Below are 25,002 nucleotides of genomic sequence, written 5' to 3'. Positions count from 1 at the left end.
GTAATTCTATCAATGTACCTCAGTGCTGATCTGCAGTGTCCCCGCTATCCTGGTGCCTCTCTCTTTTATCTGCACATTCACTGCTGTGTTACCAGACACTGCCAGTCATGAAAAGCTGCATGATGATTTTATCTGCCTCCCAGTCTATTACCCATTGGGGAACAAACTTAGACTTGTAAATGTTTTCTCTTACAAGTGCTCTAATCCAGACATTTAGAGCTGCTTTTGCTCGCCAAGCAAATAGCACCAAGATATTTACAGAAATCCTGCTGAAGTTAGCAGTAGGCAGGAGGGTGGGGACTATCAGATAAAACCCAGTCTGAAAGACAACTCTTTGATATTGCCACAGGATTTTTTTGTTTGGAACAATAAGCACACACCCACCTAACAAAATAAAGCAAAATATAAAAGCTGCTCTTTGGGATACAGGTTTATGATACTGCTGCATGAGCCTAAGCATGAACTTCTACCAAAAGAAATGATGCCTCCCCATCACTCCCCTTCTCTGCACAGACAGTGATGCTGGTTTTGCACTGTTTTAAGGATGGAGTCCAGCAAAAAGTTATTTACTCCTTTACTTGGAAGAAATTTTCACTCCTCTAGTCCCCTGAACCAACACTGCAGGACCCAAAGAAGCAGCAGCAGCTCACTCAGAGTGACTCAGCCACAGTTTTAAATTAAAACCACGTCAGTCATACAGGCATCTAACACCTGTCCCCCAAAATGTAGTATAGCCATGAAAACTGACAGACCCAGCCACAAAACTGACCCAGTCACAAAATCAAGGCACCTCCTTAGGCATTGACCAAAATTTACATGAAAGTCAAATGCTAACAAAGAGAAAGGAAAGGTTTCCTGGAGAAATCTTAGTACTTGAACAGAACAGAATTAGAAAACTAAAGTTTGATATAATGAACATGGAGGATTCTTTTTCCAAATGCTCCAAATCTTGCCCTTCCACTGGGACCACAGTATGATGCTGGAATACTTTTGTTATGTCCAGAAATGGCAGGGCATAGCAAAGGCACATGAAACAAGATGGGAACTCCTGTTCTCCCCAAAACACAAGAAAGACAGCAACAAGGCAAGATTAAGAGAAAAAGAACATGTTATTTTATCTGTGGAGAACACTCAGGTTCTTTAGAAATGCACACCAGAGTGAGTTTTCATGAGATTGAACATCTACCATCACACGCACACAGCAGAAGCCGGTAGGTCAAATATGTAACTGGAATTAGTCCTAACATTCTCAATTTCATGATCACCTCAAAAGACAAATGCTGTGATTCACATCAGCCCATGACCTCTCAATCAACTTCCCAAGGAAGTATCTCCTCCTTCCATGCCTCAATCCAGAAACCCATTCCCAAAGCCAGCATTTTATCCACAGTTAAAACCTCCCAACTGGCCTGCAAAGAAACCACCCAGCCTACAAGACCTCACAAAAGATTCCCTGGGAATTCAACAGGCCACAGATCTAATTGGAAATACTTGGATCTCTCCAATTCTTGGGTTAACTTCAGCTTCTCTTTCACAACAAGTTCAGTCACTGACTCAACAATGAACTTGGTTGTGTCTGTGTTGATCCTTCTTTCACAGAAAGGACTCTGACTTTCTCTCAAATGCCTATTCAAATCACTTTTTTTGTCAAAACCTGATTTTCAGAAAGTAGTAGAGAAAGTTTGGTGTAACTAGACTATTATTTTCAAGGTGAGATAAAGTTGGCTTCTATTTATCAGATCTCTATTAAAGGAAGGAGATGTATTGAGGAAATGGATAGGGCTATTTAGTCATCTTTGCTAAGAGCTCCATTTTCTATGGATGAAACATGCTATTTAATGATTAACTATTATTATTTTTATATCCTACTTTATGACACCATGTCTTGCTATGAGGCAACTATTTACTACTCTGAGCACTTAGTATAAAAAATTATCATTCTTTGCTGTCTTTTCTTACCAAGGAAGTGAAAGGAAAGAAAGTCACGATTTTAATGAGAATACTTTTAGCAGAAGTGATTTATGACCCCTGTTAACAATGGTCCTATTCCTATCTTATGAAGATACACAACACCTATGATACAAAAAAAGATAAATAAGTATTGTAAAAATTAACCAAAATAATTGGAAGAACACTATTTAACAAAATAGCACACAACAGGTCTTCCTACTCCTGTAGATATCTGACTGTTCATTATTCATTTAGAACATTTTTGGGGGGTGCAATTTGGTAAATCACATCTGTGAATACTGAAAATGATGCAAATGTGAAAGAAAATGCTGTCAGGAAATTTGTGCACCTTTCAGAATAAAACCAGAATATCCTTTTTTTTGCTTTAGGGGACATGCTACAACACGGCATTTTTCCCCTGCAGAGTCTGTGATCAAGATGTTTTTTAGAAGATCTGAATTTGTGACAAAATTAGGAGAGAAAAAAGTTCAGAACATTCAAACCACTTGGCAATTCATTTTCAGATTTGATCTCATTTTGTGTTTTAATGAATGTTGAAATTGGGCTGAAGTCACTGAAGGGACACAAGCTGATGCTTCCTTGCAAGCAGGCCTTCTAGCAGAATCTGAGCCATGACTTCTTTCTGTGAAGTCTTAATTGGTTAGGACAGAGCATTTTTTTAAAAATTTATTTCCCAAAGCAAAATTTGTTTCCCCAAGTGCTCCAAGAACAGTCACTAAAAAAGAAATTAACATGCAAAACTGTAACATTTCTAACACTCCTACATGACCAAAAGGATGCAATTTTAGAACTGTGATTTGGAACCTACAAACATTTTAAACATTTGTCATGTGGTTTATTTGTAAACTAATGAGTCTTGATGCTGCTCCCTATGCTCATGCTGCAATCTGTTGTTGGCCTTTTTGCAGCTTTAAGATCTACACTTTGGAGAATCACAGGGAGTGTTGGAAAAATAAGCCAACAGAAGCAGCATGATTAAATTTCACTTTTAACTTCTGAGGAACTAACATTAAGTACCATGTGGTTTTAATGCATGAAAACACCCTCAAAACTGGGGCACTGCAAGTTGGATTAAGATCAGCATTTCCTTTTCCTCAAGACCTTGCTAGATAAAATAGCCTGGGCTTTTTCTTTTTTTTCCTTTCTTTTTCCTAAATGGCAGGTTGCCAGCAGCTAATTTAAACATAACAATGGAAATAATCATTCTCACAAATTTAAGAATTTGTGTCTCTGTATCTATGGCAAATGTATTTAACTGTCTCGCTAATTACTTTTACTTACAGAAGGCAAGAACCAACAGGATTCTCATGCACATGTATAAGATGGCAAGCTTAAAGATGTGCTGTAGGATTGAAGCCTGGATGTGCTCATGTACTAAAATCACTAACTTCAAAGGATTACATGAGGGAGGCTAATTGAAGAGCCTTTTTATATAATCTCGTACAGTGTATTTACTTTTGCTTTTTGGGATGTAGATGGTGCAGCAGTGTATGCAAACTTGTAAAATAAAACTTGTAGTGTCTGTAAGAACTTCATTTCACATATGACCTTTTACAGTAATTGGATCTGAATTATAATCAGTCACCTGAGTCCTGAAATAGATAAAATAGTTTTTTAATGTTAAAAAGTTTTAGCCCTTCGTTGATTATCTATCAGTGCTTACAGTCCTGTGAAAATAAGATAAATGAGAAATTTGGTCTCTAATTAGACTTCACTAGATTTACAGCTTTTAATTTATACGCCAATGCAACTCAGGCCGGCACTAACACAGATAGAGATGGAGCCACAGTTTTCAATTGATTTAACAATTTAATTGCAGCATTAACATCCATTAACATTTAACTAACCTTTTAAACTAACCTCAGGCACAACCTTAAAGACTAAATGAAGTAAAATTGCATATAAAAAGGTACTAACATACAGCTGTAAGAAGCCAGAGTGAATCTTTAGGGAGATTTAGCATTGCTTCCCCGCATCAGCAGGAGGGAGTCTGTTTTCCTTCTTGCAAAATTCAGTAGGAAAGCATGCTCTAATTTATAGGAAAAGGAAATAGACACATTTGATGGTTATTAACTCTCATTTATATCTTCTTGTCTATACGTGATGTCTAAAAGACACAATATCCCATACTCTGGTCATGCACTAAAGAACAATTTCGTTCCTCAGAGAAACAATATCCCTGGATTATCTGTGATAAAATGTGATGTAAGGGAATATAAAATAAGTTGCTGAAGTTTGATATGAAAGAGAAACCTCGTATTTTAGAAAAAATGGACAAATAGGGCTCCTGTTTATGTGGGTATAAATCTAAAGCAACTATACCGAATATTCTGGAATTATTTCAGGTTTACCCCTGTGGTACCACAAGAGAAAGTCATAGAAAATAAGCACAAATACCTGATTTATATCTATGTTGAGCACCCCAAAATTACTTCAAAGCAGCAGTAGCTGTGGGTGTTTGGGGCTTCAGCAGGGCAGTCCTGAGAGCCAGACCTGCAGCTGTGCATCTTCGTTCCCCCAGCTCTGCGGCAGCACCCAGCTGTTGGGGGCCTGACTCCAGCTCTGGGGGAGAACCTCACACAGAGGTCATAAATCTGCATTCCAGCATTTACCACTGCATGTGCCCAGAGCCCACCAGTAGGGCTGGGACAGGATTTAAAGGTCTTTTGTTTCTCACATGGATGACAAACGGGAGTTTTGGGGACCTTTTAAAATGTCATTTAGGCGTTGTCGACCTGTGTGGTGTCAGATCTGACATAATTCTCTGTGCCATCTGTGTACAGATGCACAGATACTGTAAAAATTCATAATGTACGGAGGGGGTTGGTAGCACAGCACAACATTTGGTATTTCCAGCTATTATCTTACCCAGTTTCTTTTGGATTGAACCACTGCTTGCACAAATTATTCCAGTGTGTTCAGTGGGTGACTTGTGTAAACGCTTATCAGCGCTGCTCAGTTTCACACTCAAGTTCTCAGCTAACTGTGCATGTGCTGTTACCATTTCTCCCTGTCTAAATGGGATTTAATATCAGCCAGGGAATGCCAAAACATTAGGATAATAACTTGGAAACTATCACAAGCTTGTGTGTTTTGGTGGCAGGCCTGAGCATCACACAAGGTTTGTGGTCTGTGTTGACATGAAGTGTTTGCATGGAGTGTAAATTGATGTTCCAAGCATTAAGAGTCTCCTAGCAGTACATGTTGACACCATTATGTTGTAATGACTCCTCTGGAATTATTAGCCATTCCAATCAGCTCTCTGCCCTACTGTTTGACCACATACACCATAAATGTATGAGGTCAACGATCTGGATATTAAAAGCATTGATACAACAGAACATGCCACTTGGATGGGTTTTTCAAGCACCTTGTTGGAATTCGTGTTGCCACCCTTGAGAAATGCAACACACATACACAAAGCCCCTAAAGCCTTCGTTTTCAGCTCCTCCTCAAACTCCAGTGAGTATAGATGGGTACATGAACTCAACAAATTTATTGAAGTAGTTCTAGTAAACTCTATTATGACCCCTTAACAAGTTAATTCCAATACAAAGGTGTGTGGTAGTACCACCCTTTCTTGCTCAGTTAAGATAAATACCATAAAAGAAAACAGTAAGAAAGTTCAAACAAATTTTTAAACACGAGCAGCCAAAATGGTATGAGTACTTTAGAGAAAACCTGAATCCCCAGAGGAAGACCTGCTCTATTCTACCAAGAATTTCTCTAAGGTTAAAGATTATTTTGCTGCGTATCTCTGTGAATACTTCACCATATACACAATATTTGGGTTCTTGTTTTACTGAAAAAGCAACCCTTTGAACTGTAACATGTGGATGAATTGATCAGTGTTCATATATAAAAAATAATCCCCCAAACATCAATACAACTTTTAAAGCTGCCACTGCTCTCTCTATACCTCCAGAGGAGGTCAAATATCCAGGAGATGCACATAACCCAGCTGCCTCTTGTTTCTTACATTCATCACTTCAGTACTGCTGCTTCTGCCTTCAAAAATAGGATTTTAATTTCTTTCTACCTCTGTCTCTCAACAGCTCATCTGTGGGTGAAAATTCCTCCATGTATATTCTCTCCTCCCATTTTAGCACAGTTTAACAACGTCATTTTATTCTTTCTAAAATAAGGTGCTTGAGTTCATCAGTTGCAAAATGCTGCTATATAAAACAAGAAAGTTTTGCTTTAAAGTTTTGGAAATATGAACCAGTGTTCATATAGGTAACTGAAATCCAAGCACTAAAATATTAAATTAGATGTTTTACAGGAGTAAATGACAGATCAACCAATTAAAAAAAAATACTAAAAACCCCACACCAAACCAAAACACACAACTATAAAGAACTGTAAGGCAATATACCTCATGTGTGTGCTAACAGGGAAATCAATATGAACTTACAGCTTTTAAGACTGAAAGTAACCTACAGGAACCTACAAGATGATTTTTCAGATTTCCTTCTTTTAAAAAAATCATTATATGTTATTTACTTCAAATCCTCCCCTACATTAAAACCATCTTAATATCCTTTCAATATCCTGCTACAGAGTCTCTTTGATGGAAAGCTGCTCTGTGCCTCCCATCTTCTCTGGAACTGGTTCAAGGGAGGCAATCAAAGGATGCAATCAAGGGCTGAGGTCAGAACTGGCCTGTGTTCTGCAAACTGGAAATTATCAGCTGATATAATAACATCCATCTAAATACAGCCCTTGGGCTCCCCAGCAGTTCCTTGGAGATTGCACTCAGAGTGGGAAACACAGAAATGGTCTTGGGTCTCCTTTTCAGTTCTCAGGGCATCACAGCCTCTGGTTTGATTCATATTCCAACTACAGCCACCTAATGATATTTGTAGATACTCTGGGTTTCACATCTGCCCTTCTCATGTGACTCCTCTTCATATGAGAGGAGTGTGTAATTGCCATAGGTTCCACATTGCATTTTCCAGCCCCATTCAGTCCCACAGCACCTCTACAAATTCCCCTTTTTTGACAACTGGAATTTTAATTCTGGCTCATCAGAATTACAGAACCATTCACAATTAATCATAAATGATGTGGGACAGCAAACATGTTTTTAATCATCCTCCTGATTTTTGCAAAGTACCAGAATTTGGATGTGAGATGCGCTACACCAGGATAAAATCCTGGATAAAAATAAGCCAAAAAATGTCCTCCATATATAAATACATACATACATACATATATATATATATATAGACATAATGCAAACTGGCAGCCAACTAACAAAATACGAGGGAATGACTCACAGAATCAGACATGACATCAGAGATGGAGAGGCCTATTATCTCATATATCCCCTCTTCTGAATAGCCTTTGCATTGCTTTATTTAATTCTTTGTTCTCTTTGCCATTAAATATCCCTGCTGATTAGGTTTGCTCAATCTATCTCAATTAGATTTACCTCACTTTCCTAGTCAATTCAGTGCTTAGTCTAGGTTTATAGAAATGAATTCTGGCCACGCAGCAATTGCTTTTGGAATTAACTAAATATAATTATACTGTAATTCTGAGACTGCAATAACAGTGTAGTTACATGTAATCATTGTATAAAGTTATAAGTAACTGCATAAAATTTATGTTCTTTTTGATTAACATATTAACACTTTTTTTTTTTTAAATCACAAATTGTGTAGACTGTATTTGTGGACTATATTGTGTGGAAATGACTGTGGATCTCCCATGCCTCAAAGTAACATTTAAGACTAAATCCTCTCATTACTAGCAATGAAGGACACCCTATAGGCAAAGACAAAACCCTCAAATTTCCCAGTAGCTTCCATGGTGTCACACCACAGATTCCACTCAGAGGTGGGTTTTTTCCAACTTTGCCAGCAGAGCTTACTAGAAGCGTGAGAAAATATGGAAAATGTTTTCATAAAAATCACACAGATATAATTTAGAGTGAATAGCATGAGTCAGGCTTGATGCTCTGTTGTGGCCAAAATAAGCTTTCTCATTCAGAAATGGATTTTCATTCTGTGGCAATGCTGTGCTAAACAAAACAGGACTCATCCCTCAATTGAAGAATTGAAGTAATGTAGAAATACAAATAATTAATAATCATTATTAAAAACTCTCTAACTTCAGATTGCAGATGTGTGCTGTAACATCCTTTAGCTTACGATAAGTGAGCTACAACGGGAAGGGAAGGGAAGGGAAGGGAAGGGAAGGGAAGGGAAGGGAAGGGAAGGGAAGGGAAGGGAAGGGAAGGGAAGGGAAGGGAAGGGAATTAATTTGACAGGAAATGTGAAGTTAATTAACTGTATGTCCTCAATCTGATGCTTTTTAAAAGTTTCCAGAAAGAATTCCATTTTTTCCTAGAAGAGATGTGCAAAAATGACTTGTCTGCAAATCCAATTAAAGTTGATAAATAATTCAGTTCAGGTAGCTCAATATTAAAATTGAAAGCCAGCATCCAATTTGAGGGGGGGAATAGGCATTAAAAAAACATCTTGAACACATTGTATTACATTGATACTTTGCAGCACAAGCTGGACTTTAAATGAAAAGCACTCCTTTTATTCAGATGACAAATTGCTCTAAACTCTAGTATTTAATAAATAATACTATAAAACATTAATAGGAATATAAATACTTAAATATTTATAACTACGAAGACCATAGATTCAGGATAGAGATCTAAGAACTAAAGGCAGACACAGTTCAGGGTATTTCTATCTCAAAACCAGGCCCCCACTTGCAGTGACCATGTTGACTGTCACCTCCATTTGCCTTGCATGAGGGACCTTCTTCAGGAAGTTGAGGGCCCTTGCATTATGTTTTCAGCGTCTTTTCTCTTTTCAAGATGCCCTAAACCCAAGCACAAGACAAGACTGAAGGAAATTACTTCTGGGATTAGAAACTATTAAATACTATTTGTAAGAATAAACCAAACTCCAGAAGGGTCATTCTGTGTTGTAGAATATGTAAATATCTCAAAGGCTCGGGGCAGAGATGTCAAGAGCGGTAGGACATCAATTTATCCCGGAAGTATTTTGTAATTGGGTTTATGACAGAAGATGTGAAAGAATTATCTTGATGAGAATTGTACTTCTGGATGACATCTACAGATTGAAGGTAAACTGGTGTATACCCAATTATCTGTATGAGCAACTATGGTTGTTTTTAGTCTGCACAAAAACACAGCATTCAGGTCTATCCACCTTATTGCAAAATTTAGACCCAAATGCATTATGAGTCTTCAATTACTATTAAGAGTTTTCTTTGCTGCTTGCTTTCAATCCAGGTGAGCTTGCTCAATGAGCAATTGAGTTCTAGCTCTGGAATAAGAGAGAGGTACAGGCAACATCATACAGTGAGCTCCTTGAGTTTTGGGACAAGTTTGAGAGACTTTTGGGGTGTGTTCTTCAAAAGAGGAATGCCTCAGCCTCAAGACAGTGGAGGATCCTATTAATATTTTATGACCTCAGGGAGGAAAATTAAAATTAAAATTATAATTAAAAAACTCTAATTGCAAGGCTTTCTGGGAACTAACAAGAATATCTGCTGGAAATTCATTCTCAGCATCTGGGAATGAGTAAGGGAAAAGAAGTCAGTGTTCTTGCTGGGGATCATCAACATAATACATCCAGCTGCAAAGGAATTCTTTTCTATTCAGCAGGTTAGATTTCTCTAGTGAAGGTGAGGATGTGCTAATTCCATGATACCAGCTCCTTCTGAGTCCTTTCCCAGATTATGTTGCAGACTTTTGAACGTTGATGTCCAAGAAAGAGTATTTCAAATTGGAAAGAAGGACCTACTGATGGGAAGAAATGAGCCCATCTTTCAAGAGATGACTGAGCAGGCTTGGTCATTTGAACCTTGCAGAGTGAGGAAGATGATGGCTGGAGGATGAACACAAAGTGGGACTGGAACAGATAAATAAAGAACAAATTAAAAACTGTGGACAGTGCCAGAACAAGAAAAAAAGGTGTTGGTGGGCAATATACCTACTGAGAAATGAGGAGGAGGTTTCAAACAATCTAAGCAGTGCTAAATGTAGCACTAAAATGTGACTTTTAAGATGGAGCTTAATTATTTCATTAAAGGAACTCTATGATGAAGTAACCTGCAGTGACAGGACTGGACTTTGTGACCCAGGTACTTCCACTAAGATGTTGCTGTGCCACCTGCAGCTTTCCAGCTCCTGGGAAAACGCTGAAGATGCCCTGAGTGTTTCAAAGGTGCTCAAGACTGTAAGGCAAAATTCATGACAACATGGCTGTGGTGGAAACTGCAGGAATTTCAGAATGCAGACCCAAATGCATTAGGACTGTTCACAGAGAGTACACACTCTGTGAGCTGGTGCTTCTCATGGTTCACTGCCTGCCCTCCGTGAAAGCCCAGCTGGCATGTGCTTCCTGATGGAGTATTTAATACACAGGGGCCAAGCCAAGGGACACAGGTAAAATAAACAAGATGCAATGCATGCAAATAAGATTTATTTATTCAATCTTACATTTTAATAGTACTTTAATTTTGTTGGAGGATTGCTTTAAGAATGTATGTAGAAGAGCAGAGTGAAGAAAGAACAATGCAATTATAGTAATGCATTATATATTTCTACTCACTTCTTTACATTTCCTTACAGAGGCAAAATATGAAAATGTGTCTAAGAAAATCCTTAAAATTATGTAGGGCCACAATGAACTAGAATGAGTTATGTTTTGTGTGTAGAAATTACACACCACACCAGTACCCCTTAGCTGCTGAGATCCATATAGGATTTTTTTCTGGGTGGTGGTTCATATTATCCTATCAATGCATTAGGGGGGATTTAAATTCTTAACACCCACCATCACACCAAAGGCAGAATAGACTACTTAATATGAATAACAAGCACCAGAAGAAAAACACTCCACCCCATGTTTCTTCTGCAACTTTAAATTGGACACAAAGAGGAGGAGAGGAGGAAAAAAAAGAGAGCAGAATAACAGGGAATTAATAATGGAGAAACCTGATTAGAATATAATTTGTCCTCATTAGTACAGCATTCCTGACATAAGGCCGCTCCTTGAATCCTGTTTACTTTGAAACTCCAAAGAAAGAAACCTATATAGTTGTTAACACTCGGCTTTTCAAGGATTGCTCCGTAATGAGGGTGGAGTGTATATGAGCCGCTTGGTTCTTTACCATCAGAGAACACTGAAAACACATCTGTGCACTGAAGCATTATTGGGCCTTTCAAACAACCTCTGCGGCCGCTGCCTATAAATCTCTTCCCCTGTCATGTTTAACTAAAACCCAATACCCATTCAACACGAAATCCATCAATGTTATACAGAAAACAATGACAAAGCACTCTCCTTTGTGTCAGGAAAAACAAATAATTCTGCAGGAAAAAAGAGGGAAACCTTTTTTGGCAAGCTTCTGCAAGGGTACAGGGATAGAAAGTGGCAGCTTTCTTTTAAAGCAACATATACCCAGCTACAGAAATAATTTTCAAGGCCAAATCTACACTGGGCATTATGGTGCCTATTTGAGATAACATACAATGCCTCAGAAGGATCTGTGTTGAGGTTTTTATCTGAAGTATGTTTGTCATGAGGACAAAGTCAGCTTTTGCCACCCAGCTGCATGTTCCTGTCAATGCCAAACTGGGGGGTTTGCATTTTTGAAGCAGAATTTGTATCAATTACAAATCTTCTCTTCTGCTGCTTCTAACTCCACAGGAGTGCATATATGTGCATATATACATACATACAGAATGTGTTCACAGGGTGGATTTAGCCTCTTTTTCATTCTTCTAAATTCAACAGGGGAACACAAGAACAATACAGGGAATAAGGAGTGAAGGCAATTGCCAGAGGGCAAAGACACCTTCCATGAGGATTCACTAATAAATATTTCATGAAAGCAAATTCTAAGAAACCAGTTTTGAATGGGAAAGACCGAGTCTCTAGGCAGGTGACTGAACACAACTGGACATGAGTGAAAGCAAACTTAGACCAGAATCATTCCCAAGCCCTGAGACCCAGTATGAAAACAGAACTGGCAGAAACATCATTTGAATGTAATGTATTCGGTGCCACATAAACAAGGAGGGTTTTGCATGATAATTATTTACCACAAATTTCATCTAAAGCTCATGAGCCTACAGTAAAGAAGTGACTCCCTGACAGCCTGTCCTGTCCATGGAGATGGATATCCACCTTGCAATGAACCTCTTCAACTCAGCTATAGGTACAACACTTAACACTGACTCTTGTCTTTTAAGCATCCCATTACTGTAAAGACATTAGCCACTGAACTTAATTAACAAAATCAATCATAATTAATTCTTTCAGTGTTCACAGAGTCATCACAGACATTTCCTTTAGAGTTTTACTGTAATTTGCCATTAATGGAGAGCCAAAATAGTCAAATGATTTAGAATATATATAGAATAATGTACACCCACTGTACATAATAAGATGGCATTTTCATTGAGGAGGTGACAGAAGCATCATAAAGCAAAAAGTGCAGAGCTTGGATAGTTTGTCACTGTCAGAAAAGCTGCGTGAGTGCTTCATCTGCTCCCTTTCAGGGTATTTTGCTCTTCACTCTCATTAAATTTAGACTCAAAACCACCTGGTACTTACGAACGAGGAACTTTCTGTACATGACTTGGGCCTTCATTTTAAATGTCACGTGTAATGCATGTGGTGGAGAAATTTCTCTGGATTGTAATAAAGGATCTTCCAAAGGCATTCCTTCTGTGATCAGACACAGAGCCTGCTGTGCTCCTCTAAAAATACGTGTCCCTGAGGTCATCTTTTGTCAGCCACTCACCACTTTTGCATGGTTAATTTCAGATTTTCCCGCTTTCCCAACAATCACACTTACTTATGGCACATTTTACAGTGAAAGTTTAGTCTCAAACTCAATCAAAAAAAATGCAACACTGAAACTGGGGATCACCTACAGTTCTCCACAGCATTTCCTTGCACCCAGATTATAGTTCCTGATACTATCCATTCATCTGCAAATGGTAAAAGTATACTTCTGCCTGGAAATGCCACTTTTGCCTCCAGGAGAACTTGCAAGACTAAATCACCAGGTAGCTGAGCTTCTGTCCTTTCATTTAATCTGCTTTTGTTATGATGGTAAAATTAATTTCATTTTTCTAAAGCCATCCCTGATCAATTGGGCTTGAATTGTGCCCTGACAACTCTTCTGAGGAAAATTCCATGAGCTCTTTCTGTTGCTTGTCACATTTCATCATTCTCTCTCAATACAATTATCTCAGTTATATTTTTGTCAAACCCAAATACCTGTTCTGACTGGGGGACACTTTACCTGGTGCTACCAGTGTTCTCTGTAGCTCTCTCTTAAGAGCTACAAGATGCTACTTAAGAAGTGCATGAAATAGAAAATGTTAATTGAGTGATTAACTTGATGAGACACAGAAGATACATTTTTAAGTATTTTGTATATGGATATATATGCTATTATTTTTAAAGGTTTACTTAGGATAATGTGATGAAGCTGGATTTTTCTTATTTTCTTTTTCTTATTTTCTTTTTCTTTTTTTATATTTTTTGACCCGAAGAGCAATCATTTATTAGATTTTTTTTCTACATTAGTGAAAACACAAATTAGTGAGTTCTACAAGCTGAACTTTAAATAAGCCACGTTACAGCACTAGGGGTATCAAGGTTTTAAAAAAATGTGTCAAATAACCCATCAGGACAATTCCTACCTCCTCTTCTGAATGCAAGGAACAACCCATGATAGCAATCTTTCTGGTCTTCCTCCATCAATCAATATAATCCTATAAGAGTCCAAACTTAACACTAGGTACATAAGAGAGCTACTGAATTAGATAAACTCAATCATCACTGGTGATGAAATGATTATTTAATTACTGTCAGCAGCGCTTCCAATAGCACAGAGAGGAAATCCAAGAACATTGACAGTCGATGGTAATTTATTAATCAATTAAACAGTACTGCTTGGGTAAGCGTAATTTGCGCAATAAAAATTGAATTAAGTGCTTAAGTAAAAGGAGTGGCTTTTCTAACGTTAGAGGTTGTGACATACAGCAAAGGACTGAATAGTCAAAGTTTAATGCTTTACTTTCTAATCTCAGTAAAAAGAAAAACAAAAGGCTGGTGAGGCTGAGGAGGAAGGGCTGGCATTCCTTACACAGCAGTAACCACAGTGCACTGGTACCTCCAGTGCCTTCTGTGGGGTGTTTTTTAAATTTATAAGTCTAGGAAAGGTCAGACTCAGGATGTTTGTTCTGTGCTGGTAGTCAAAACCACCCCCAGTACTTAGCTTGGAATGATTTTAACAGAAATTCCCTATTTCTGAAGAGAAAATATTCTCCAGTTCTGCTGTTAACAGGCAGGATCCCCATCACAAACTGGCTGATAATTCTTAGAGCATGGCAGCCCTTGCTGTCATCCCCACAGTGCAGCACTGCACTCACAAACTCACTTCCTCCTCCGTGGGCTGCTTGTGCAATTATCCTTGCAAGGTCTTCTGCACCCATCTCTGCATCTCACTGGGCTCAGAGTCTGTCAATTCATTACTTTCATGTCCTAAAGGCATGAAGTGGATGGATGACACCCGCACTCCTGCTAATTTGATTTCTTAATTACAGAACAAATGTATATTGCTCCACTTGAAGTCGAGAGTCCCTTCAGCTAGGCACTATTAGAAACTGCTAATAAAGAACAGGGCAGGAAAAAAAAATTTAAAAGACAGAGCTTGAGAAGTCTGGTTTAACTGGCACAAATTTTCCTGGTGTATCTGTGATCAAGCAAGGCCTAGATCTGCATTCCCTATTTCAGGGTTCTCACCAATCCACTCTCTCACCCAGAGCTTTCCCTCACTGCCACTGTCTTCAAGTGACAATTGCCCATCTCTCACTATTTTCCATATCATTATTAGTACCAACCAGAAAATTAGGGTGTGCAATCAAAATATATCCACTGACATTATATCCTTGATAGGTTGAACTGTTGAGTTTTGACCTTTCTACCACCCTAAACTGAGTTTCTCTCTTAAATTAATCTTCTCCTTGAATTTAGTCCATTAGGTCTTTGGGTTCTAGCAAGTGACTTTAGATTTAAGGCAGCACAAAAGAGAGCAGAACTGTGTCTAACCAGATCCTCACAAGATACCATCTTTACAGTCCTTTTCAGTGTTCATCCTCACTGGCTGCTGTTGATCTTTCACTTTGTCTTGCTTATCTAAAACCAATACCTATTCAAAGTCCAATCAATCAATACTACATACAGAACGATGAAAAAAGACATCCAATTCTCTTGTTTAACAACTTGTTCAACATCTATTGCTCAGAGACCTTTCAGCATCCACGCCTCCTTACTTCATGGCTATCAGCCTTTTGAATTTAAAAGAAATTAATGAGAACTTACAAGAAATAAGCAGTAGGAGCCACCCAGTTCTGCATTCCTGAGAGCAGAGGTCATGACAGAAACATCTTTAACCCTATGAAAACATTGGTTATTTGACTATCCCTGCAAGCAAAGCTGGCTTTGGCTGTAGTGGGCTAGTTTTGAGGTCTGCCACTCCATACATTATAAGGAACAGCTGCCCTCTTTTAATTTTGCACATTAGCTTAATTAATAGGTACTTTAAGAGAGCCCAGAACTTCTCACAAGATGCTGAAAATCAAAGCACTGATACTGCTCTGCTGCAGCCTTGGTAGGAAATTAATTCCAATACAAAGAGGGAAGAGTTCCAACAGAGCAATACCAGGTGGGACAGGCTAATTTTGTCATCTAATAAATGTCACATGGAAGAACAGCCTCAACCCAGCAGAAGTAAACTCTATCTAACAGGTCTGATTTTATTTATACATGCAACAGTACTATTTAAAACAGTGCTTCATAGTCAGGCTATCATGGATTTATACAACAGGCCAGATCCTACCCTCTCTTTGAGATTTTAAATTCCTATAAAGTTCCACTGGAGTTTAGTTACATAAAAGTCTTTTCAGGCCTAACTGAAAAGCAGAAGACAATTTAGTAATGAGATTCGGGACTTGTTTCATATGCCTGAGGCTTAAGATAATTTTGCAAGTAGGTTTTGGATTTTTGTTCTTTTAAAGCAAATTAGACAATGTTGGCAAAATTCGTACTCAGGCTTTTCCCTAAATATGCAGTTTCAACCTAATATCTCTGTCCATAAGATCTGATCTTTTTTTTATGATCAGAGCCAGGTCTCGAGGTCTTACAAATGGCATCCCAATTAACAGAACAGCCATCACAGCTTGAAAACCTCGTTATTAAAAAACAAAAACAACCCAGTTCCCAAGTGCTGACGGCTTTAAAGTGGCTGTCACCAGCAAAGGAGCTTAGATATGGATATAAAATAAAAGCACCTACAATTTCTTTCCTCCTTTTCATGGATACATTAATACTGTGCTGGAGGCTGATCTGGCTAACAAGTTCTGAGCTTGGAACTGAGGTTATTAATGTCACTGTTAAGATTTTTTTTTATATTGAATCCGATCTGTCTTATATCCAAGAGTGTTTTCTATTGAATAATCCACTCACTGAATTAAATGGGCTGTGGCTGAAAATGGGGGGATGGAGTGTGTTTTAAAATAAAAAGTGAACACATTTTGTGACCAGATACCACTTAATTTGCAAATGTGTGCTCTAGAACCATATGTTGTCTGATACAGTCAACATTCCTTGCCAAGCAGCATTTGTATCGCTGATCAAACAGTCCTGTTCAATAGCAAAAAGATAGAAAACTCTAAACTGTTACCCTCCTGCATATGCATAAGATGCTTTTCTGTCCCTTCCAAGGTGCCTTAATCAATATAATTATTTTTATGTTGCAAAAAATATTGCATAATGACTCAGTCTAAGTTGGGTCCTGGTCCTCCAAACGTATGAAATGTTATGGCAAGTGTGTCCTGCATCTTCCCTGGGCTGGCCAAATGCCTCATGTGAAGAATTTACCCAGTTTGATCCCTGTGGCCATAATAACCAAAGGAATATATAAGTGATATTTACATCCAAGCCAAAATTTAATGGATTTGAATAGAGACAGGAGCATGATTTGGGATTTTTGCACTTGGGATCATGAAAGCTCAAAAACAGGTACGGAAGAAAGGAGAAAGCAGATGTTAATAATCTCACAGGTTTCAAAATCCTTTACAGGCTAAGGAGAAATTAGGTTGTGCTGCAAAAGAGGCCTGCTCTGAATTTGTGCAGTTGCACCTACATGGAAATGCAATTTCTCACATGGCATTTTAGGCCTGACATTATGAAAATTGAAGTAGCTTGGGCTTAAATTTGAGCTCTCCAAAATCTACCAGAAAACTGAGGAGAGGAGAGTGCCCTCTGTGCTCCACCCAGTGATGCCACAAATGCCATTTATTTACCTCTGCTTCCTAAAATGGTATTTTCACTGATGGAAATTTTCATAATTAAGCTTGTGACAGCTCCTGCTATGTGGTTCATCAGCAAGGAGGACATAAAGAACAGAGAGCAGTCATTACACACCGAGCAAACTTAACTCATTAACAGTACTTGGAGTGAGCAATCTCAGACCATTACTTTTAATGGGATTAGCCTTTCTTGTGTACAAAGGCAGCACAGCTCTGTCTACTTAAAATCATTTCGGTACTCTAACGACAGGGCTACATTCATGCTAACAGGAAAGTGCTCATTCTGGCTTTGCTCCTCATTGTCAGCATGGCACTGAGCACTTCACCAGCAACAGGAACAATAACTGAGTTACTCTCAGTTTATTTTTGTCACTCTGGTCTGTGCATTTTTCTTTTCTCATTTTACAAGGCCCTACCTTTGATCATCAATGAGGAATAGGATTAGTTTACTAATTCTGTATTACTGTCAGCAAGATGGCACCGACTCAGTCCTCCACATTAAAGGGAAAAGAGACTCCTTAGAGGATATGAGGATGATGACTTTCCACGAGCTCTGAAAATCCAGCTAGCTCTGTGCATCAACATCAGCGTGATATCACTGAATAAGTGCCTCTGCATCCATGCAGCACATTCCCAACCTGAATCCAGCCACCACTGACACTTGTTAGACCTGCTTGTGCAGTGACAGAGAGAAGTGTTGGTGCTAATGAGCCAACACTTATTGCAAAACAGGGCTGGTGGTACTCCCAAGGTGAGGCAAACCCAAAAGCCAGGAATGAAAATTACTGCCATCCACACAACAACACTACAACAGGTTCCCCTTGCAGCAGACTGGTAAGAATCACCATTTTTCATGTAGCATTAACTTTGATAACCCCATTGCCAAGCTCTTTTACGAGGCAATCTTCATAAGGCCAGTAATGAAGCACTGCTACTCCATGGTGCGTACAAAAATCTCTGCCCAGCACATGCACATCTGGCTACATGCAGAGAAGCCTTTAAAACCTCTCAAAATCAGGAACATTCAGACTCCAGAGCTATGTTTTTCTCCTGCACAATTGTTGGTCTTGAATGAGTGTTCAGTATGTAAATAAAAAAGTAGCATTTAAAACTCAAAATAATACCAATACAGGAGTGTCTAAGGAGCATCTGAGGGGGCAGGAATGCCTTGAAGACAAGGCATTCAAACCTAGTGAAGCATAAGCACATTTGGGAGGGAAATGCCACATAAATGAGGGCATTGACAGTCTCCCTACAGCATCCAGGTGCTTTCCAGCTCCCACATGCCACTTCTGAGGCTGGTCACTTACAGGAAGAGACTTTCAACCAACATTTGACATAAATAAATATCATTAGTAAGACACACATGCTCCACTGCTGGACAGATCTACTCTCTGTTCTGCTTTACCTACTTGTGTCTTCTCCCGTGTGTGGTGCACACAGGTTTCTAAAAATACCCCCAGCTACTCTGAATAGAAAATGCAGAGATGAAAGGATGAGTTGCAAGCTAAAAGAAGAATCAGTCAGCTGCAGCAGGAGCTAAACTGCATCCTCTGCTCACACTGGTGTTGTGGCTGGTTCAATGCCCTGTGTAAATGCTTCCCCAGGCTCAGCCAGAAGCTCCCTTTTAGGACACACTTCCCCTCACCAATGTGAAAGGGAAGAATCAGTGGTATTCTGGAATTCAGTAGTAGCTCCCCAACATATTCAGAATAGCACTATCAACCTGCAAGGTGAATAACATCATTAACTCCCACAAAAAAGGAGTTTGAACCTCAGGACAGGGACCTTTTAGTATGAGATCTGAAACCCAGACACTTAATGACTAAAATAAAAAAGTGAATCATAGATTAATTTTGGGGGTAAAGTTGGATGAAATAAAGTTTCCTGTTGTCTTTCCATTGCTGGCCTAAGAGCTTTCTCTGCCTCTAATGAGACTAGATTGCAGCACCCCACACAGAGTCAGAGATGGAATAGTTTTTAGAAAGGATTTCCACTCACAAAATGAAAGCCTTAGGAGCTCACTTCAGAGACAAGATACCAATAGAGACATTATTAACATCACTGACACGCACACAAAGGAAGCCTGAGGCTCAGAGCTCTGCCTCTGTGTGGTTAAAAATGTAGGCACTTAGCAGGGAATGAAAATTACACTGGTCCAAGGTCCAGGACTTGCCATGTTTAGTCCTGGAGTGGTGCCAAAATAAGCATTGCTAGACTGGATGATCAGTGAGAGGAGGAGATTTCAAGTCTGATAGCATCAGGATTGAAAACTAACTCTTGTAAGATACTGGGGATGCAAACAGGACAGGGAGTTTCAAAAGAACTGAGAATTTCCTCCTAGAGCTGATACATTAGACCTACAGATCATACAATTCTTCATCTGCTTTGCTGCTTTTTGGTTAGCAATGCAATCATTCATTTAGGGAAACCGACTGTGGCTGAATTTTGTGGGGGTTATTTTGGGGTTTTTAATATCTGTTGCAAAACAGGCTGATGCTTTTTCTTACATGTCTGATTTAAGCATCTGCTCTCTTCTTGGACACTGAATTTGGATATTTTGTAGCAGTTCTGAAATCAGTTGTGTTCAGCTTTGAGTTGTGAGTGCTTTTGCTTTGATGACCAGGACACAGATGTTTGTGAATTATTTTGTAATCTTTTATTGTAAAATACAGACTCTACGTTTCGACAATACTGGTCTCTGTTACACCTGAAGGCTTGAAATACTAGATTGGCCAAAATCAGCCTTCCCCCTGCTTAATCCATGTTCTTTTTCACAAGGTGAAACACATTCTTTTAGAGGGGAAAATAAAAAAGGGTTGGGAGTACTTCAGTCCTTGGACAGCCCATGAATCCACCAGCTGTCAGGAAGAAAATGAAGCTAAACCTGAGGTTTCTACAGCAGCAAATGTCTAAGGACTATTCATACCTGGTCTATCAGGTAGAGATACATTATTTTTAGTATTTCCTTCTCCTTCCTGAAAGTAATGCAAATCACCACATTTAAAAATGTGACCTTGGGCTGCCCAAAGCAGGCCTCCCAACCAGAAACCCACTGGGGTACAGATGAATGTAGATCCTAAAGGGATTTTGGTGTGATGCTGAGTCCCTGCTCACGAAACATCTCTGGCATCACTCGTTTGTCACTTAGGATAGTGACTTTTGAAAACCCAGATCATTTATTACCAGTAAGTAGGGTACTCTCCACATTTTTATGGCTTTGGTTTAATGGCCCACAGAGTATTAAAAACAAACAAACAAGGCTATTTTTCACAGATGTTAAAAGATGTAGGGATCTTGCAAAGGGTTAAAGCAGTTAAATAGAAAGATATATGTTTTAACGGAGTTGTGCTTTAAAATTACTTCTAATTTATCCACTTACGAGACATGTATGGAGGTAAAATGATCAGTAGTAATGTGCAACAGAAAGATATATACTTTTTTAATTGTAGCCAAGAGGAATAAAACAGCATGGAATAACTTAATCGTTGCTAATTATAATATCACTGAGGTAATTACAATAGATTTTGATTGTCTCATTTTCACACCAGAGGAGGGCACAATACTGGCTTTTCTCTTAATACATATTTGTTTTTAGAGAAGAGCTGACAATTACACTAATTGTACTCACAGCGTGAAACTTTGTTTTTAAAGAAAAATTTGTCTACGTGTCATATGGAATAAATGCATGCTTTTTGTTTTGTTAGGTGTAAATTAAAGACATATTAATTGCTTTGTTCACTGTAACAATACAGAGATCTTCTCATGCAAGCACGACTAATTCTGACAGAGTCATATCACTTGGAAGTGTGTGACACTCCAAGTGAAAATGGCAAGAATGAACTACCACTTCTCAGTGGTTAATGTGTTTGAATAGAATATTGTCACCTGGAAGGCAACATCCAGCAGCTGTTCCTCCTCTGTGGAATCCACTTGGATGAAGTAGCAACAACCAAGACAACTGGGTCAGACACACAAGTCTGAGTTGGGTAATCTTCTCTGACTTCAGTTTGTCTGAATTTGGAAGTTTAACAGCTTCCAAACTCCATCTGACCTAAGGCTCAGCACTCTTTGTCTGGCCTCGTCCAAACTTTAAATCCTCCAGAGGCAGATACAGGAGATGTGAAGGTTTGCAATACCAGGCACAGCCCTTCCCTGAGCATAGGGGGGATATAACCAGCCCTGAAAGTGCTGTCACATCATGTGCACCATGAGGAACCACCAAAGAAAACCACCCTCCTAATTCACCCTACCAAAATTCTGTACTTGACAAGTAGCATGATTTATCTTTTGTGATACTCTCACCCTCCAAACAAAGATTAAAGTAAAACCAGTGGTTTAACCTCACAAAGCTACCCTTTTCCCTTACAAATCTGAGTTTATCAGGCTCTCCTGTCTAGATCAGCAAGGCACCAAGCTTTCCATTCCAAGTCTTTGAAGCAGAGGAGCAGAGCTCTGAAAACAGGACTCACATCCACTCTGTCATACACCTGCCCTACCCAAGGTGTGACATCTGCCCTGCCACCTGAGGAGTCTGCAAAGCAAGGCAGATGAGCAGGACAAGAAATGCAGTGTGTGCCAGGTTTAAATAACCACAGCAGCATGGCTTATCTCACCTGCCAGTCCCACAGAGGTGGGAAAGCAGGCTGGATAGGTGCATTCTCTCAGCTCTGATGTCAACAGGACTTGAGATGCTCTAATGTACACAGAACAGCAGAGCCTGAGAGTCTGAACTGGACAATGATTTTACTTCTGTACTATTTAGCATTTTCACTAAGGGGAGCATGATTTGCTGCTGTAACTCACCACAACATCAGTGTTGCTAATGGAACCTCACCAGCTTTACCCACTCACACGGTGTCACCACACACCTTTCAAAGGGTGTTTGCCTCTTCTCTGATGCAAAACTCGATCACTTAATGTGCAGGATACTTCAGATGAAGTGTCCCACCAGACTAGGCCATTACCACAGAAATTTGCACCCTTCTGGTCATAACCTTTGTTTCTTCTTCCACTGTTTCCAGTCCAAAAGCAAGAACAGCAGTTGGAGTTTGTCCTTTTTTTACTCCAACAGCTCCAATGAACACACTCCACATGGGCAGAATGGCTTTAAACTGAAAAAAAGAGTAGAATCAGATCAGATATCAAGAATTTCTTCCCTGTGAGGATGATGAGGCTCTGGCACAGGTTGTCCAGAGAAGCTGTGGCTGCCCCATCCCTGGAAGTGCCCAAGGCCAGGTTGGATGGGACTTGGAGCAGCAACACAGCAAAAAACACCCAGGCCCTAAATTTTAATTTAATAGCTCCTATGGATTAGCACAAGCGAGGCAATGGTAACTCGTTTCTCTTGTCAAAAACAAAGCAAAACAAAAGCCTTTTATCTTTTAATCGATGTATGTAAAATATATATGACCAGAGCCCATGACAAAGATATCCTGTTACACCACCCCAAATGTGTCTGCAGCAGTCATGTTCCTTACTGCACAGGATGCTCATACTGAAAAGAAATAAGGAGATTTGAACTTCTTGCCACTTTAGCAAACCCCTGCCTATATATTTAGAATTAATTTTTGACTTTTATACCTGTGTTACAGATTCATATTTGCCACCAAAGACCAGCTAAAAGCAGAGAGTAGCTACAGATTTTACATACCAAGTTAATTAGCAATTCTTACCAAACAGAGTGTATCTTTTTGTCTCAGGGTTCAGCTTGGTCTCTATTAGACATATTTACGGGAAAAGTCAATGGATAAGACATTAGAGGCCAACCTCAAAGTCAGAATAAAGCAACCATAGACCTTAGAGAAGTGCTTTATTAGCCAAGAATTGGTTGGTTATTGATCTCGGTCTCTGTCTCTGGTCACAACAGCACTTACCCTAATTTTTCTAGTGTAAATATAAGTAAATTTGAATGGGTGTTGTTGAAACAATCTGTAAATCTACATTTTGTGGTTTATGTTGTAATTGTAGTTACGGGAAGGTTCAATATCTGGAGCATGGTAAGGAGACAAGGCTGTGGCATGGCAACCTCAGCTCTGCAAATATGTCCTGAAGCACTTTCTCAGAGGTTATTAAAATGACTGGAGCTATCACTCTGCTTAGAAGCAGGGAAACCACATGGGTACTCATAAGAAAGGAACTGAGAAAAAACACTGTAAAGAGAAATGTTATGCATTTAACTTCAGCTTTTCTTTTCACTGAGGTCAACCAGATAATTAAGAAAAACAGATATGCAGAGTTTCTTTACTTTTCTGCAGACAAACATTAATAAATTACTGCTTGTCTCAGCACTACCATAGTTTCCTTACTTTATTGTGCTTTTTCATTTAGTTTCATCTTTAAGATTTATTTGGAGATAATTTTCAACTTACTTCATGGCCTACTGCATAAGACCTCTCTTCTATTTGTCCTATTGGGAACACCTGTCTTGATCATACTTCTATAGGGTTAATGAGGGTTAATGACTGTTGTATTGCAGATTGATATTACCAAGCAAATTTCAAGAATAAATACCAAAATAAGTGATAGCTGTATCTGCTGCAGCACTTTTTCTCCTTTTAGGTTAACACTGAATGGACTATAACATATTGGTTTAAAAACTGCACACACACTGCAACATAAAACTGGAATTTTCACTATTGCTAAGTGCTGTTTCCTTCCAAAATTCCCATTGTTGCTCAGAATCCATAAGGCTTTTATTCACATCACAACATATTGAGAAAGAGGCAAATCCCTGTCTACAGTTTAGCCATATAATAGAAAACAGGATTTAAAAACGGGGTGGAACATTAACTTTGTTATTCCACTTCCTTTCCAGTTCCAGACCTGCCCTGCAATGTCTGCTCTCCCTGACAGAACGAAACCAGAGAATAGTCCTCATCAAAAACATAAACTGAAGCCATCAGTTGCCTACAACTGAGCACCAGCACTACTTATCTAGTCTGGACAAAATTAAATCCTGTCTGAAACAGACTGAGTTAGAAACCAGAGCTATCTGTTCAGCTGACACACGATATGTCTAAGTCAGCTCCGTGGTCTGTTTTCTATTCCTGTACCACACTTTCCCCATTGACTTGATAATTTCCATCCTACACACAACTTCCATGTTCTACTGAAGCTTTTGTTTAACTGGAGGCTGAATGTGCAGAAGATGGGGTTTTCCCAGCAGCTCCAAGTGGGACCTGAAAACCAGGTTTTACTTCAGGGAAAACATAACACAGATTCTCAACTTCAAAACTGAGAACCGCTGCCTATGTTTTCTCCTGCCATGCTCATCTGTGTCAAACATTACTGCAAAGTAATTAAAGGATTTCTCTTACAGGTGATCTGATATGACAGGGATGAACAATGGGAAGACCACCCAGACGATGTCACACCAGTGCCAGAGAAGAACCAGAAGAAAATCTGCTTTACATTCTGAACACAAAACAGTCTTTCATTCCTCCCCACCTGCTCCCACATAAACCACAAACCACCAGCAGCAGCTGAAGTGCCTCAGACTTGGACATTCCATCTCATCATTAAAAATATTGCCTTAACTTTATGAAAAATTGCAGTGATATTTTAATTTGCTTTGAGTTGTAGGGCCTTATCACTGCCATAAGGAGCTCTTCATTCCTTATTAATAGGGTACACAGTTCTTCCAA

General features: G+C 39.1%; 1 long non-coding RNA gene across 1 annotated transcript in view; it reads left to right on the top strand.

The window, feature by feature from the left end:
- Positions 1 to 24,705, top strand: part of LOC110482990 (uncharacterized) — a 55,552-nt gene extending 30,847 nt beyond the window's left edge. The window contains exon 3 of the long non-coding RNA XR_002467493.1: positions 24,678 to 24,705. This is a non-coding gene — a long non-coding RNA (uncharacterized LOC110482990). The remainder of the gene's footprint in view (positions 1 to 24,677) is intronic.
- The last annotated feature ends 297 nt before the right edge of the window (positions 24,706 to 25,002 follow it).

The sequence above is a fragment of the Lonchura striata genome, chromosome 11 (genome assembly GCF_046129695.1).
Source record: "Lonchura striata isolate bLonStr1 chromosome 11, bLonStr1.mat, whole genome shotgun sequence".
Classification (NCBI taxonomy): Eukaryota; Metazoa; Chordata; class Aves; order Passeriformes; family Estrildidae; genus Lonchura; species Lonchura striata.
The sequence above is the reverse complement of the archived record's forward strand: the minus strand, read 5'-3'. Positions and strand labels throughout refer to the sequence as shown.